Raw genomic sequence first — 18,499 nt, forward strand, 5'->3', positions numbered from 1 at the left:
TTACTGTTGTCAACAGAGCTCTTCAAAAGAACAACATTACCCCAACTTTTTGAAAGTGGGCATTTCTTACTTAACCATACCTGTGTGTCTCCACCTGTTTGTGTATTCACTGTCTTGTTTTGTAGTGACAGAAGCTAGGGATGTACAATCACACTAGACAGTCAAAAAGGGGGTTGAGGTGCGTCCTGCCTTTCCTGTGTGAATTGACCTTTCTGCATTTCGAGTGATGAGAAGAGTTTTTACTAGCACTTTAATAGGCTGTGCTTCCTCTGCATAATGCTGACTCCACCTCCCGTGGTCAAGATGGACCAGGGAGGACAGAACTTGCTTTAATTGAACTCAGAAACTTTCTGCCTAAAACTTCAGGGGGGAAAGTAGTATACATATTGGGGCCCTGACCCCTGAACTTTTTTGGCCTAAGGACCTGCCAAGAAGAAGGGCTGGAGAAGCTGTTAGGGGGAACTATAACTCTGCTGTGTGCTTTGCTGTGTTCGCCTGTAGTGGCTGTTTCTGTCGTTGGCAGCAAAAGGACTGGACTAGACTTTCTGCAACTTATTTTCCTGAATTTCTCCAAGGTCTTGAGGTAGAGCTTGTCCCTTGTTCAAGAAGTCTCATGAACAGCAAAGACTAACAGCACTGGGAGATGTGTGTTTTGTGCTGCAACAGAAGAAAAAGCTACCCAATGCCTTCAATGACGCCGCTGTCAGCTCTGTGACCTGTTGACACATCAGAGAGCATTGCCCCACTTCGCACCACAGCCCTGGTCTCACCCACGCTGCTGCCGCCACCGAGCCTACGCAGCTCCACACTGACATCAACTCCACTGCCCTAACCATGTCCTGGGGGCATGGCTCGTATGTTTCTTGATGCACTGCCCCCTCCAACACAGCAGCCTTGGTCCACCGAAGGCTGGCACCATCAACTCCATATTGTCCACCGACGACAGCGCCTCAAAAATAATGAAGACGCTGCTTGCATACTGTCCTGCCAGCACTGTGACAAGCATTTCCCCACTTCGCACTCACCAACGGCGCTGGACGTCATCACTGAGCTGCTGCCAGCACCGCGAGCTGAGGGTACTGCATGCTGCACAACTCCACTTTGCACCAATGCCTGCCTATGCCAGCACTTCTGACTTCAACATCAGGCAGTTTGATCTGAGTGTGTGTGACTTCAAAAGCCCAATGACTCCTGCACCGATTTCCGGAACAGATGCTGACTTCGACGCGCCTCCAGGGCTCATCGTAAGGTCCAAGACACCCTGCATTTCTAAGGTATTGTTTGCAGGTCTTCCTGACACTGTAGCAGGCCTGCACCGCTGCGGTCAGCCTGAACTGTTCAATTTGTTTGTTCATGATGCCATGATAGCCCCAGATGGCGCTATCGACAAGCCCATCTTTGCCCGACCGCCGCTGTCCAGGGCCAGGACCCAGCCCCCTTGTCATTTCCAACCCCAACTGAAGGCAATATTCCTACAGCAAAATTAAGGACCGTGCTCTCCCTTCCTGAAAAAGAGTGCACTGAGTCTATACAGGTAGGAGAGGCCATTTTGAAATGTGTACATTGTGACTTCTCGTTTACACCTAACTATATAAACTTTTAGAAATGTCCAGCAACCCTCAATAATCACTTTAAAGGTTTTTTATCTGAACTGTTGCTCGCTATCCAAGCATAAGCAAGAAATATTTTGACATGTTGAATGATAGGTACCCGGATGCCCTGTTACTGAAGGAAACTTGGCTTTCAGACAACTCAGCGCCAGATATTCTCGATGATTTACCTTCAGACTTTAGGATAGTTAGACATGACAGACCCTTTCCAGCGTAGTGGCGGTATCGCTGTCATTTGTAAACTCTCCTAGAAATGCACCTTGAAGTGGGTTGATATACCAGATTGTAAGGCAGTTCAGTTCACCTTGAGTCTCTCTAGCAGCAAAGCCTTAACAGGACACCTCATCTAGTGGCCTTCTAGGCCTGCTACGTATTTTATCTCCATTGCCAATGCCATCACGTAATTAGCTTTGCACCATAGTAAACTATTAATACTTGGGAACTTCAATCTGCAATTTGAAGCCCCGACTGACTGGCAGTGACCTTTCTTTTAAAACGCTTTTTCTTGTCCCAATTACTTTCGGATCCTACACATGTAAAGGGACATATGTTAGACCCCATTTCTTCTAATGACCAATCCCTAGAGTAGGTCTTCCCATCAGAATGCCCTGTTTGGATCACTATTTGATCCCCTTCTTCTTTCTGGTGACTCTAACAGCACCCGCTAATCACACTGACCATCCCTCTCTCACTAGTAAATGGGCAGGATCAACTCCAAGAACATTTCCATTACTTTGATGGCATCTAACTCCTCCATAGGTGAGTATACTGATCTCAGTCTTAAGGCTCATAACTTTTACTCTTGGCTAACTATGCCCATAGATGTCTTAGAGCCCCTGTCAACCAGATGCAATACTAGAACATCTCCTTCTGCACCATGGTTTAATGAGCAGCTAGCAGTGGCCAAAAAGCATTGCAAATGCCTCGAACGAGAATAGAGGAAAGATTGCAACACGATCAGCCACTACTGACACAAAATAGCTATGAAACAGTATCACAAGCTAATTAGAACCTTGTGTGAATAGTTCTATGCCCTGAAAATTGATTCATCAAGCACACCTCAAATCTTTATCTTCTCTTGAATGGGTATGCACAATTGCTAGATCATCTATAGACAATTTCTACAACATTGCCTCTTTTATCTCCTCAAAATTTTCTAAAGTCTGTGATGCATGGCAGTACATAAGGAAGACTATCCATCAACGGGTGACCACCTCGGTGACATGATTAGTTTTGACATCCCTTCTCCGGATTAACTCAATTCTCTCCTTTTGACTATCAAATCAGGTTGGCTGCTTGACCCCGCCTGCTCAAATTCTTCGCTTGGGCACTACTGTTATTCTTTCCCAGCTATTAAAACTGAATATCAAGTTTATCAACTTAAGTTCTGTTCCCAAGAAATGGAAACATGCCATGCTACTCGCCATTCACAAAATTCTCGCACTGGATCCCTATAGCTTAGAGAATCTCAGGCTGATATCTCTATCTTTCTGTGCTGACAGTTTAGAGAAATATGTGAACAATCTGCTCACCACTCTTATAGAATCGAAAGAAGCTCTTCATCCATCTCAATCCGGCGTTAGGGCTAACCACTCCACTGAGTCAGCTCTTCTCCTGTTGGAAGAGTCCTCCGACAGAATGGGGATAAAGGTTCGACTACCGCCCTTATATTACTGGACCAAAGTACCCACTTTGACACTGTATCCCACGGTCTCCAAATTCAAAGCTTTCAGGAGTACGAAATTAGTGGAAAGGTGCTTTAATGGTTTAAGTCTTTTATCCAGGTTCGAACCTTTTAGGTCACTCAAAAGCCCTGTGTTTTCGAGAACTGAACCTTGGCTGAAGGAGTTCCACAAGGATCTATCAGGAGTCTGACCTTGTTCAATATTTACATTTGACTAGTAGTGAAGTTTATTGCCAAATAAAAGGTTCAATTGGTGATGTGTGATAACAACACCCAACTTCTTGTTACTCTCTCGGAACCTGTCTATATCTCAGCAGATCATTTCAGATCATGTCTGTCAGAGGTGGCCACTTGGATGCCCAACAGGTACCTGAAATTGAACACAAATAAAACAGAACTTCTGATAGTAGGGAGAAACCCTTCGATCTGGCCCTCAGCCTCCCTTGGCTAGCCCCCGGAACCTTAACAGAAAGTTAAAAATCCAGGAGTTTGGTTTGATTCCAAACTCTCCTTCAAGGATCAGATCAGAAACACGGTGGGCATGTGCTTCAGTACCCTTAAGGCATTAGAAAAATATCAGACCTAATTTTCACGAAGTCTCGTAAAACTATTGTGCATGCTCTTATCACTTCCCAACTGGACTACTGCAATGTCCTGTATCTAGGGGCTACCAAGTGCAGTCTCAACTCACTTCAGAGAGTTTAAAATGCCGCGGCTCGGCTTGGGCTTATTTTTCCTAGAAGATCCTCCACTTCAGAAGCTCACAATCAGGTGTACTGGCTTCCAGTACCCCAAAGAATTAAATTAAAAGCCATGTGCTTCTGTCGCCGGATTCTTCACCTGCAAGGTCCCAAATATCTGCATTCCATAATCCAACCATATATCCCTGGTCACGATCTCTGATCATATGCAGCAAAACTAGCTAGGTTACCTATGGTAATGAAAGTCAGACTGGGGGCACGTTCTTTCTCCTTTTTAGCATCCAAAAGGTGGAACTTCCTCTGTTATGATCTGAGAACGGCACCCTCAGGGAAACCTTTCAGATGCAAACTCAAAACCTGGCTCTTTCGCTCCTCGTGACAACTTCCCTATTGCCATCTGTTTTTGATTTATTTTGTTAGTCAGGGCCTCACTGTGGGACACATTGCCTGGTGTAACCAGGCGCTTTCCAAAACACCTTATTATTATTGTTGCACTTTTCATAGTTTGATTACTGCATGATGGATTTTTACCATTTTTAACTCGTTTTGCACAGATAAATATTGGCTATTTTTGAAAAACTAGTGTGGTGTCCTTTTGTAGTGTTTTCACTCCATTACTGTGTGTTATGTGCAAATGCTTCACACATTGCCTCTGACAAAAGCCTGACTGCTCATGCCAAGCTACCAAGGGAGTGAGCAGGGATTATTTAACAAGTGCAATCTTGTTTGCCTGACTAAAAGGAAGGGTCCCTAGGTGGACAAGGTAGATTCCCTTAAAATGCACCTTTTCACTGAAGCGTACAATTAGTTGTCATCCTCTGTTATGTTATTTTCTGTCTCTCCTCCCTGCTCCCTCTGTATAGCGCCAAGGAACCTAATGGTGTTAGTGCGCTCAATAAATTAATTTAACATAACATAACATAACATCTCTGCCAACTAGAGACCCCAATTTCTAACAATGATGCACTTTAAAAAGACTCAGTGGCTATGAAATGGTGTAGCCAATATTTTTACATGGGCAGGGGTCTCTGGGAGCGACTGTAGTGAATAAAGATCCTACTCACAATCTGCAACCATGTCGAGGATCAATTCAGGGTAGTAGCAGTAGCTTCCAATGGCTTCTTCCCTGGAAGTGCCAGAGGTGTTGATCCTGGTTAGAAATGGGGTTTCTAGTTGGCAAAGGCTTGCACCTTTGTCCACGTCAGGATGAGGAAGTTACACTCCTAAAATAGCCTCTGCTCAACCCCTTAGTAGCTTGGCACAAACATTCAGGCTTATCTTAGAGGCAGTGTGTAAAGCAGTTGCACATAACTGACAGTAATACAGTGTAAGCATTACAAAAGGACACCACACAAAGTTTAGAAAAATAGCCAATATTTTTACACACAAGTCCAAAAACGATAAGAATCCACAGTACAGTACTTAAAAATGTACAGTTATCAAAATACGCTTTAAAAACAGTTCCCTGATGTCAATAGCTCCGTTCAGGGCTATCACGGCATTGTGAGCACCCAAATCCAAAACACTTCAGGCTGGTCGCGGCGTTGCGGACCAGCTACAGTGTCGGGAAGACCCGCAAACAGTACCTGTTAGAGATGCAGGGCACCGAGGATCTTGAAGTCACTCACTCTGCAGGTCGAGCTCCTTTCTGTTGGGATCAGAAATGCTGGCGTTGGCAGGCATCGGGTGCTGTGGTGTGAAGTGCATTGGTGCGGTGTGCGGTGCCCTCAGGTCGCGGTGCGAGCAGCGGCTCGGTGGCAGCATCAGATGGCGTCGTTGGTGAGACCAGGGTGTCAGTGTGAGGTGAAGGCGGGGCTCGTTACGGTGCTGGCAGGTCACAGTGCAAGCAGCAGCGTCTTCGTTGCTGAAGCACTGTCGTCGTCTGGCAAACGGGAGTCGATGGTGCTGGCATCGGTAGGCCAAGGCTGCGGTGCGGGATGAGGGCGGTGCGTTGTGTACCTTTAAGAGTGGTGCCCTCGAATCGCGGTCCAAGCAGCGGCATTGATTTCAGCATGGAGCGGCGGTGTAGGGGAGGCCAAGGCGTCATTGTGAAGCAAGGCGGTGCGGAGTGCAGTGACACCAGGTCAAGGTGCTATCAACGGCTCAGTGGCAGTGTCAGCAGGCTTCGTCGGTGAGACCAGGGACGCGGTGTGGCAGTGCTCTCTGTAATACCCAGGCTTTGGCTTGAAGCAAGGCAGTGCAGAGTGCAGAGCCCACAGGTCATAGTGCAAGCAAGGGCTCGCTGCCGACATCAGCAGGCGTCGTCGTGAGACCAGGGTCGCGGTGCAGCTGTGCCCTCTGCAGTGCCTTCAGGGCACGGAGTCGGCAGCGGTGTTGTAGACGTCATCAAGTTGCTTTTCTTCTGTCGCAGCACAAAACACACAGTCCTAGTGCTGAGGGCAAAGGAGCTTGTTGTCTTTGCTGTTCCTGAGACTTCTTGCACAGGGGGCAAGCTCTACCTCAAGCCCTTGGAGAAACTCTCAAAAGTAGATTGCAGAAAGTTCAGTACAGTCCTTTCACTGCCCAAGACAGAAGCATCCACTGTAGGCAAACACATCAAAGCACACGGCAAAGTGGTAGTCCCTCCTCACTGCTTCTCTAGCTCTTCTTCTTGGCAGTCTTCTGGATCCAAAAGAGTTCTAAAGTTCAGGGGTCTGGGCCCTAGTATTTGCATCCAGAAATCCTTTGATCCTCTAGACAGAGGGTGTTTGTGCCCAGCCAGAACCAGTTCTGCCTTCTCTGGTGTGATTTTCCGGCAGGAGGTGGAGACGGCATTGTCAGAGGCAGACCAGGCCCTTTGAGGTGCAAGGAAATCTCCTCCCTCTTCCCCATTCACAGCCCAGGTCTATAAAGCCCTTTCATGACCAACCTGGAATATCAGGAGCCATCCTTGCTTCCTAGCCATCTGTCGTCCAAACCCCAGACAGGCATTTCACATTTCAGCAGAGGCACACGGAATGACTTATTTTCAAACACAGAATGTAAAAATCACCTTTACTAAAAGATGTATCATTAGATTCTGAGTTCAGGCAAACTAAATTTCATTTTTTCACCTAGTTCCCAGGGCCAGGTATGTTTAGAAGATGTTGTAAACAAACTTCCCATTCTGTCCTATGGGGAACAGGTAGCCTTGCAATAGTGAAAAACAAAATGAGTTTTAATTCACTATCAGGACAAGCCACACACACCAGGGCATGTCCTACCTTTCACATACACCGCATCCTGCCCACAGGGGTACTTTGGTCTTGTCCTGCCCCAAATGTCCTGCCAAAGGCACATTGTGAGCCAGACCCCGTAGGAAGGTCCTGAACCGCTGGGGTACCACCAGCACATGGGCTGACCCAGGCTCAGCGACCTTAGGCTCGCTAAACAGGAGATCATTCTTCCAGTAGGTCCAAAGTGATCCGAACTGATCACCAGTCACCTGGGCGGTGGCCTGCCACCGCAAACCCTCCAGAGAAGGGCACTCTTTCTGCTTCCGGCAGAACTCCTCCCTGTTAGGACTCCCATCTTGCTGCCAATGGGTCAGCTCAGAGATGTCACCCAGTTCGGCTACCTGTTCCCGTGTAGGCACTGGGGCGTCCCCCTCAAGGTCCGCCTCCTCCCAGGCTGTGGAAAATTTGGGGTCCGGTTTCCCGTACCCCTTGCCCTTTCTCTTGGCAGGGACCTGGGCAGGCTCCGGGTCACTCTGATCACCCTCTTTGGCCGCCATTAGCCGAGTGACATGCTTGCCCACTCTGGCAACCCACAAGAACAAAAAAGTATCGAGTTCCTTGTGTAAGGAACTCTCTTCAGGATCTCAAATGTTTCTGAAAAACATAAGAGAAACTCATCTTACTATCTTACATATGTACATCCCCAAGTGCCCACTCACACTTCAGGACAGGAGCCTGGGCTTTTCTTACCTCAGGGTTCACATATCTTAGTTCAGCGTTGTTTTCATTCACACAGTTTATAAAGCTGAAAAACATAGATTGAAAGGTTCAGAAAAGAGGTCTGTCTGTGGGTTCCACAAAAAATCTGTGGTAGCTGCTAAGGCTAGGCTGTTCTTACTTGAAATAGTCATGTGTTGTCTCCCCGAGAGGGGCTCCAGGCACGTGGGTGCTTCCAGATCAGTTGAATTCTGGGGACAGTGAACAGGGATAGGGTCTTAATATCTAGTTGCAATTAATTCGGAGCAATTGGTTTTAACAATTAAGTGAAAGATTTGTACCTTATTAAAGCTTCTTAGGATTGAACTTCTTAATTTTGATTGGTGCAAGCTGCAGCTGTAAGCAAGGAAAAAAGAAGTGAGGATCCAATTAATATTGTGCTCTATATCTCCTGCTGGTGTTAGCAAGAAAAATTAAGACCCTATACCATTCCTGTCCCAGTCTGCCATAATGGTGTCAGAAAAAATTAAAGGGGGTAGGGACTTGTTCCTATACAGTCTGGTATACCTATTAAATCTCCCTAATCCACAATTTTTTGCAACAGCTAACCATACATTATAAGCTGCAGCAACTGTCTTGAATCGTGTACGTTTAACAAAATTTATGAGGTGATACCCCTTACCCAAAGCTATTAAAGTGTCTCTCACTCCTTCAGGAAAGAGAGGCCAAAATCCTGCTCCCCAATTCTCCTCAGGGACCCTATTCATGTGGATTGCTGCCTTGTACCCCTGAAACCACCTTTGTATGTCATACCCTTCTTGAATTCCTTGCCCACATTCTTAGGGATGTGTACGATTCTGTCTGCCTGTCTTGACAAGTTGCTGCCACCATCTGAGCTGGGCCTACTCCTTAGCTCCATCTCCTTAACCCCTTAAGTGCTGCTGACGGCCAACGGTCGTCAGCAGCGCTACCTCCCCAGTGCTGCGCACGACCATTGGACATCCATTCAGCACTGGTTCCAATGGACAGCGCAGCACTGGGGAGGGATGTTTACACGCAGCTAAGGTGTTAAGACTTCGCTCATGTTCTAACACCATCTTCCTTTCCTCCACGGCTATTCTTTTGTTTTCCCTCTTGCTTTCCATCCTGAGTTTTTCCAGCTCAAACTTCCTTGCTTCCCGCCTCTCCTCCAGCTCCTCTGGGGACAGTCTACTGCTGACTGACCTGAAGAGATCCCCCTCTCCAAAAAGCACATCCACCCTAGGAATAGGCCCCTCCGCCTCTCCACTAAGATCGCCAGATTGCCCACTTGCATCTCTGGCTGCTACCCAGGCCCTCAGTGCCTTTTGTAGCTCATCCTTCCTAGTGAGGCCTCTGACTTGGACTTTTAGGCTCTTGCAAATGGATTTCAATTCCCTAACATTGTAGAGTTTCAACCTTTCCTCCTCAAAGGCAATTTCCAGGGATGCAATGGGTGATTCTCTTGATTCCGGCATGATGAAGTAGCAAGTTAAAACTGGCAAGATAAAAAAATAGGCCAAAAAAGAAAACGGACTAGTATGTGGCATGTAATGGTCTGCGATATGGTAGTAGTACACACCAATCACTGTAAGTCAAGTGCAAACGCAAATCCTATCCTCACCGCTGACAAACAATGTTAGAAATGGGGGTCTCAAGTAGGGACCCTTCTTCCTAGTCAGGATAAGGGAGTTACACTCCTAAAATAACCCCTGCTCACCCTCTTGGTAGCTTAGCATGAGCAGTCAGGCTTATCTTAGAGGCAGTGTTTAGAGCATTTGCACATAACTGACAGTAATGCAGTGTAAGCACTACAAAAGGACACCACACCAGGTTAGAAAAATAGCCAATATTTTTACATACAAGACCAAAAATGATAAGAATCCAGAATACAGTACTTAATAATCTATAGTTATCAAAATACGCTTTTAAAACAATTCCTTGATTTTCATAGCTCCATCCAGGGCTATCACGGTGTCGTGAGTAAACAAATCGAAACAGTTCAGGCTGTTTGTGGCGTCGCGGGCCAGCTACGGTGTCGGGAAGACCAGCAAACAGTACCTGTTAGAGATGCAGGGTGCCGAGGCCCTTGAAGTCACTCGCGTTGGAGGTCAAGCTCCTTCCTGTTGGGATCAGGAGCATTGGCGTAGGCAGGTATCGGGTGCTGTGGTGCGAAGTGCAGCAGTGCAGTGCACTCAGGTCGCGGTGCGAGCGGTGGCGGCGTCAGATGGCGTCGTCGGTGAGACCAGGGTCACGGTGCGAGGTGAAGGCGGTGCTCGCCATGGGGCTGGCAGGTCATGGTGCAAGCAGCAGCATCGTCATTGCTGAAGTGCTGTTGTCGGCTGAGGAACAGGAGTCGATGGTGCCGGCGTCGGTACGCCATGGCTGCGGTGTGGGATGAAGGTGGTGCAATGTGTAACTTTACGAGCGGTGCCCTCGAACCACGGTGCAAGCAGCGGCGTTGATTTCAGCATAGAACGGCAGTGTCTGGATGGCCCAGGCATTGTTGTGAAGCAAGGCAGTGCGAAGTGTGGTGACCCCAGGTCGCGGTGAGAGCAACGGCTCGGTGGTTGCATCAGCAGGCGTTGTTGGTGAGACCAGGGTCATGGTGCGGTGTTGCAGCAGTGCTGTCTGCGGTGCCCAGGCTTCAGCGTGAAGTGAGGTGGTGCAAAGTGCTGTGCACTGAGGTCGTGGTGCGAGCAGCGGTTTGGTGGTGGCTTCAGCAGGCGGTGTCGGTGAGACCAGGGTTGCGGTGCAGCATTTTGGTGATGCCCTCTGCAGTGCCTTCAGGGCACGGAGTCGGTAGCGGCACCGTCGAGTTGCTTGTCTTCTGTCGCAGCACAAAACACACAGTCCCCAGGGCGGAGGGCAGAAGAACTTTGCTCTTCCTAAGACTTCTTGAATAGGGGGCAAGCTCTACCTCAAGCCCTTGGAGAAACTCACAAAAATAGATTACAGAAAGTTCAGTCCAGTCCTTTCACTGACCAAGACAGAAGCAGCCACTGTAGGCCAACACAGCAAAGCACACAGAAAAGTGGTAGTCCCTCCTCACAGCTTATCCAGCTCTTTTTCTTGGCAGTCTTATTGATCCAAAAGAGTTTTAAAGTTCAGAGGTCTGGGCCCAAGTATTTGTATCCAAAAATCCTTTGATTCTCTAGGAAAGGGGTGTCTGTGCCCAGGCAGAACCAGTTCTGCCTTCTCCGGTGTGATTTTCCAGCAGGGGGTGGAGATGGCACTGTCAGAGGCAGACCAGGCCCTTTGAGGTGCAAGGAAATATCCTCCCTCTTCCCCCACGCAGCCCATTTCTATTCAGCCCTTTCCTGACCTACCTAGACTATTGGGAGCCACCCTTGCTTCATAGCCATCTGTCATCCAAAACCCAGATAGGCAATCCACTTTCCAGCAGAGGCACACAGGATGACTGAGCAAGACAAAACCTACTTCCTAAAAGTGGTATTTTCAAACACAGAATTTAAAAATCACCTTTACTAAAAGATGCATCGTTAGATTCTGAGTTCAGGCATACTAAATGTTATTTTCCTACCTAGTTCCCAGGGCCAGTTATGTTTATAAGATGGTATAAACACACTTCCCATTCTGTCCTATGGGGGAACAGGTAGCCTTGCAATAGTAAAAAATTAAATGGGCGGTAATTCATTATCAGGACATGCCATACACAACAGGGCATGTCCTACCTTTCACATTCACTGCCCACAGGGGTACTTTGGGCATACCTTAGGGGTGTGTGACATGTAAGAAAAGGGAAGCCTAGGGACTGACCAGTGTGTGCAAGGGCCAAGTTGACAAGACAGTTACAAACTGCGCGCAGACTCTGCATTGGCAAGTCTGAGATACCTTTTCCGGGTTAATCACGTCGGTGGCACAATCCGTGCTGCAGCACCACGCGTAGCATTTGATTCCCAGGCACTGGCACACTCAGTGCACTTTACTAGGGGCTCACAAAAAAACAAACAGCCAATCATTTCTATTCAGCCCTTTCCTGACCTACCTAGACTATTGGGAGCCACCCTTGCTTCATAGCCATCTGTCATCCAAAACCCAGATAGGCAATCCACTTTCCAGCAGAGGCACACAGGATGACTGAGCAAGACAAAACCTACTTCCTAAAAGTGGTATTTTCAAACACAGAATTTAAAAATCACCTTTACTAAAAGATGCATCGTTAGATTCTGAGTTCAGGCATACTAAATGTTATTTTCCTACCTAGTTCCCAGGGCCAGTTATGTTTATAAGATGGTATAAACACACTTCCCATTCTGTCCTATGGGGGAACAGGTAGCCTTGCAATAGTAAAAAATTAAATGGGCGGTAATTCATTATCAGGACATGCCATACACAACAGGGCATGTCCTACCTTTCACATTCACTGCCCACAGGGGTACTTTGGGCATACCTTAGGGGTGTGTGACATGTAAGAAAAGGGAAGCCTAGGGACTGACCAGTGTGTGCAAGGGCCAAGTTGACAAGACAGTTACAAACTGCGCGCAGACTCTGCATTGGCAAGTCTGAGATACCTTTTCTGGGTTAATCACGTCGGTGGCACAATCCGTGCTGCAGCACCACGCGTAGCATTTGATTCCCAGGCCCTGGCACACTCAGTGCACTTTACTAGGGGCTCACAAAAAAACAAACAGCCAATCATGAAAACACCAATCCATAACATTCTTTACCACAGAAGCACTTGCACTTTACCACTGATCAGCAGTGCGAAAAGTGCGCAGAAACACTACGCTAGCAAAAACAGAGTAAAAACCTGGAGGGCAGAAAGAAAGAACCCAGGGGAAACTCGCCAAAAGATGCCAAATCTAATAATCCTTTGCTTGTAACCCTCTCTTTGTCCTCTCCGACATAATTGTTTCTCAAAATGAGAAGCAAAGCTATAAAGACATTCATTGGCATAGTAAAGAGAACAAAGTAGTTGGAGTTAAAAGTTCATTTCTTATGTGAATAGCCTGCATGTCATTAACTGGGGTTGTAATGAGTTTTATCTCTTAATGAGTGATGAAGTTGTGGGTCATCACTCTTTCCCTCCTTGCATTAGCAGTCATATTTCATGTGTTGGGCGTCTTGTTGTTATTTCTAATAAATATTTATAAGTAAAAAATAAAATGTAAAGTAATAAAAAACAAGTGTTTTCTGTATTCCCCTTCAGCTGTGGCCAGTCCGTTGGAGCTGAGGGGCTCACTCCCCCTGTCTCTCATGAACAGTGTGTGTCGGGCTGAACAAAGGTCAGCCTGACAGACACTGTTCATTTTCAGGACAAGCAGCCAGGAGCCAGACATGCGCTAAATATGCAGGCTCCTGGCAGACTGAGCTGAATTGACCTTTGCTGGGCTGAGGAAGTCATAGCTTGTGTGGGCGTGACCTCCTCAGCTCAGCCAAGGTCCCTGAGGCCCTCCTGTCAGTCACGAGGGGTAGCGTCACTGATTGCCTTGCACCTGGGGCCTCAGTTTTAAACCCTGAATGGCCCAGAGTCGAGTGTCAATCAGTGACACTTCATCACAGAGTGTGGTGGGGTCAGCAGTCTTACTGACTCCCTTCCCACTCTGTGATGACGTTGAGACTGATGCCTTCTCTCACTGGCTCACCTTTAATCAGCTAATGAGGGAAAGCAGAAGTCCCAAGCCTCTTGGGACCTCCGTGACAGAGCTGCAGGTAAACGTGTGTGTTTTTTAAATGAATGTTTGGTGCTTGTGTGAATGTGTGTATGTATGAATGTTTGGTAATGAGTGTTGTGAATGGATATGTTTGTTTGTGGGTGCATGTGTGTGAATGCATAGCTGTGAATGTGTATGTGTGCTTGTGTGTGTCCCATCTACCCATCTCCCTCCTAAACTTACCAGCCACCACTGTACCCCTTGTGCTATTTCTGCCTCCATTGCATTACATGGCATTGTGCTTCTCCAGTAATTGGTTGTGTGTGGTGCTTGACTTACTTCAAGGCTTGGTTCAAGTACATTCGAGCCTGTTTTGTCTGAAATAGAATGGCAGTAGAGTTAGAAGTATATTTTGTGAATAGCAATTGTCTTACTCTTTTGTTGGTGTGTTTCTATACTCCCGCTTGTCCCTCATATATTTACAACAGAAACATACACCTACATGTGCAGTGATCTCTGCAAATCTGGCTGAGACATCAGCACTGGAGGCGGTAATGTCCAGCCTGAGGCTTGTGAATTGCTTTTTAAGTCTGGCCTACGCAGCGCGCATGCGATGCATAGGAAAAAGACCTTTAGCAATGGATTCAGTTTTGGCCCGAAAAACGTGCACGTGTTGCATTGCTTTCAATGGCAACGCATGAACGTTTGGCGATTTCCTTGCTGGAGCGAGCTTTGACACCATATGTTTGTAATTAACTTGCAAACACATGGTGCCCTTGGCTCGCTCCCACAAGGGAAACGCTTTGTTGATTCTCGGTCCACTCCCCTCACAGCTTAGAGCGAATGACCTGCTTGTTATACGTATCACTGCCACAAGTTAATTGGTTTTCTATCGTTAATTATACCATGTTTATCTAATGGGGTTTCTACGTGTCGATCGCTTCTTTAAAAAATATATATGCTGTGCTTTATTTGCGGCGTTAATTGTTTGCTGTAAATGTGAACAAATAAATAACATATATTAAACGACATCAAAAAATAATACATCAACATTACATTTATAATAATATTTATTGCTAAATCAGTCACTAGATCACATCAATGGCTACTACCATCTGCGTCCCAGAAATTTAACCTGAGTATCCTCTGTAAGACCTTGATATGTACGTTTGAAATGAGTCTTCTAATCTGTATATTGCTGGCATATACGCCTGGAACTCCTGATATCACTATTGTAACTCATACCGAATCCCGAGTCATATCCCCAGTTTAGCTGGCTTAGGATAAATGTGCACAGAAATCTATTATGAATGTTCATGTTTACTAATGATATAGACTTGTCTGAAGATGGGCCTCCGACCAATTCTCTGTTATGTTGATGTATTATTTTTTTGATGTCGTTTAATATATGTTAAGTAAACATACCCACATTTGTTAGTTGGAATGTAATAAAAATTGTTTTTTTTTGGTTAACGCAGTAGTTTATGCATTTGCCTGACGCTGAATATATGCTGTTTATTATTATTTAGGTTACCTTGTGGCTTGTCCTGAAGGAGGCGCTGGTCGCCGAAACGCGCGTCGAGATTAATCATTTCTGTGCCACGTATATCTGTTTTTTATATTGTGTAACTTATTTTTAACTGTTTTTTGTGCATATTGATTGTCAGCACATTATTTATTTCCTCCACCCTGATCTCTGGTTACAGCCATAATATCAATAATTTAACACATTTGAAACCCTACGCTGCCGTCAATAACATGCTGAGTTACTTCAAGTGTCTGGGAATGCACCCTGCATTCAGGTCACTCACTCCTCATTCTCGCCCTTCACTTTCACTTTCACCCAGCACTCACACTGACCCGATGCACTCACACCATTCACCCACTTACCCTCCACTCACAGTGATCACTCAGCACTTACAGCGATCACAATGCGCTCACACTGATCACCATGCACTCACAGCATTCACCCACTCACCCTGCACTCACACTGATCACTCTGCACTCACAATGCACTCGCTTTTCACCCTGTACCTCACCCTGCAGTCACACAAGCACACTGCTCAACCTGCACTCGTGACACTTCACTCACCTGTCCCCCTCACTGTTCAATCTGCAATCTCACTCCAAAAAGTTCACCACTAACCATACATTCATTTGTCCCACTCTGCACTAACATGCACACCCAAATTCATATGGTCGTCTCACTCACCCCTGTACACAAGTATGGGAATGTCGTGCCCTATTAATGTTTTCGTCCTAAATTACAAAAGAAGGCATCTAAATGCACTACAATCCAGCCTTCCAGGGGCCCCTTGATAGAGACACTTCTGAATATTAGCTGTAAACGATTTTAGAATTTCAACTACAGTGCCTGTGCACCGTTAGTAGCCTGGTAAATAGGGTATGGCAGAGCTGAAAATAAATCATTTAAACTCAAACTTGTACTGAACAGGGGCCCCCAAAATAGTTTTGGACCAGGGCACCCAACATCCCTAACATGTCCATGCCATCACAAAGTCTGTCAGACAACATTACTCTGAAGTAAACTAGACAACATCATTAATTTATTATTAGTTCTATTTATTTTAAACATAAGCCTGACGTGTCCCAAACCCCCACTACTTCAGGCAAGCAACTTATCGTACCACTAAGGAATTCTCAATGAGGTGTTTGTTCAGCACCTTCTCTGTGGACTTTCAACTGTCTTCGGATCCATAACTGGTTGGTGGGCAATTATCCCATAATAATGCTGCCTAAAACGTTTGTTAATGATTAAGTTCTCGAAACATCTGACAAAACTGTCTACCTTACAGTCCCCATCTTGGCTGAAAATGTCTGCAGAATATTCAGCCATGGGAGAAACTGCTATAAAAACTCTCTTGCCTTTTAGCTCATCCTATTTATGTGAGATTGGGTTCTCAGCACTTGCGGTATTAAAGACGAAGTACCGTTCAAGACTGGGGTGGAGCACAACCTGAGGATGGCAGTAGCAAAAATCCATCCACAGATTGACCGTCTCTGAAAAACAGGCAGACATGTCACATTTATGTTGGTGGTGTTATTATCAATCCATATCATATGTAAAACAAAGCATCCTAGTAAAAACAATTTGCACACATTTTATCTTGGAAAGTGGTGTTTTGAGCTGTGTAATAAACCTCTGTCATTTCACCATACCCACCCACACACAAACCTGCAGTTTACTAAACACTCTTATTGTATTGAATGTTATTTACAGAATATGCCCGGAATGTGCGCGTGGCGGTCGCGTCCAGAAAATTCTGTCAGGTGGTGGGGGGGCCCAACATCTAAAAAAATTCAGCTGAGGGGGCTCAACCTACAAAAGTTTGAAGACCTCTGTACTAGGGTGACCAGATTCTCAAAACAAGCATTGGCATAACCAATAGGTCTCGACTTCGGGATCTTATAAGTGTTTAGTTATCCAGCACAATATCCTTGGTGCAACAACATCAAGTGTTGCATGGCTAAACACTTATAAGGTCCCAAAGGTGAGACCTATTGGCTATGCCAGTGCATGTTGTAGTAAGTAAGTAAGTAAGTGAGAATTTCTAATGGAGCACTATTTTATGTAATCCAAATGCAGTTTGTAAATTGAACCCAGTGAACTTTCATTTTTTAAAACTTTTATATAGCTTTTTGGCATAAAAAAATATACCTGGGACCTCATTATATTAAATAAATCAGCTCCATATGTACCGAATGAGAACAGTGAAAGTTAGAGCAGGTTCCACAGCCTGAAAACATAGTTGCGCTGTGGTGTAAGGGTCAGCTAACTACTTGTTGACTCGGAATATTCTGATGACCTAAATGGAGGAACTTTGCATATATGACCTTTAATTAACTATGAAGATGGCACGTGTGAGAAAATAGGTGTGAGAGATCCCAAATGATTAACCTCTGCTACCATGCCGAAGAAATATCATTAAATGTTCTTGTTTAAAATAACGTCAAGAAAAATTACACTTGTATGTCATTTTCAAGGTTCCATTTGGAGCAAACATAATGAACATCTAAAGTTAGCTAAATACTATAACACAAATATCACTTGGTGTACAATATTTCTTCCATCAGTCAATCATTCTCTTAGTCGGATGAATCTTCTGTCTTGTAAAAGCATCTACTGTTCTCTGTTTTTACTACAACAGCTACTGAAGAACATAAGGCACATTTATTGTAGAATACTCCTTTTGAGCAGATACAGTAGTAAATGTGCTGTGCTGTAAAGGCTTTAGCATGCAATAAAAGTTTATTACAATTTACAACACCAGACTGGAAACATAATCTTCTATTTAACTTTCCCGAGGGAGCGCATATTCTAATATTTAGTAACGTTAAGTATATTGTCTTTTAGAGCATCCTATCTCAAGAGAAAGTCCTTGAATGGTTCTACACCTAACGGCAAACTAGCGGCGGAGGTAGCCATATGTTGCAGAGATTTTGTGTGCACTCTTCACAAAAATGTGAAACAGATAACCGGAAACGAGGCCCTCTTGGTGCTGTGGAAACAATATTTTGCATGCGGATTTTGAGCCACACATTATTAGATTATTCTTTACTGGTGGAAAAGCTTTTCAAATAAAGACTGGCATCTAATAAGAAAAGTTAAGAATGAAACTTGTTGTGTTCATCATCTTCCATTCTATGTTTGCGGTAGAACTTCACGGCACACCATCCTTTAACATCCTAAACGGATGCGATATTATTGGATAATGACCTTTAGGTTTGTTGGCCAATTGGAAGGTCCGCAGCATAGCACTCTGCAACGTGCCCTCACTCACCAAAACTGGGTGAATTTGTCTCTCTCTAACCCAAACAATACAATAGGGTTTTTACGGGTAACTAAAACATTCTGAAAATGAATAGATTTCATGTCCAGAAAGATAACAGTGCAGCTAAATAGCAGTCTTTCATAAAAAGAAAATACATGAACTGTTTAGATGTCTGTTCAAAGGGCATGTTTGGAAGATATTTA

The sequence above is a fragment of the Lissotriton vulgaris genome, chromosome 4_1, assembly GCF_964263255.1.
Source record: "Lissotriton vulgaris chromosome 4_1, aLisVul1.2, whole genome shotgun sequence".
Classification (NCBI taxonomy): domain Eukaryota; kingdom Metazoa; phylum Chordata; class Amphibia; order Caudata; family Salamandridae; genus Lissotriton; species Lissotriton vulgaris.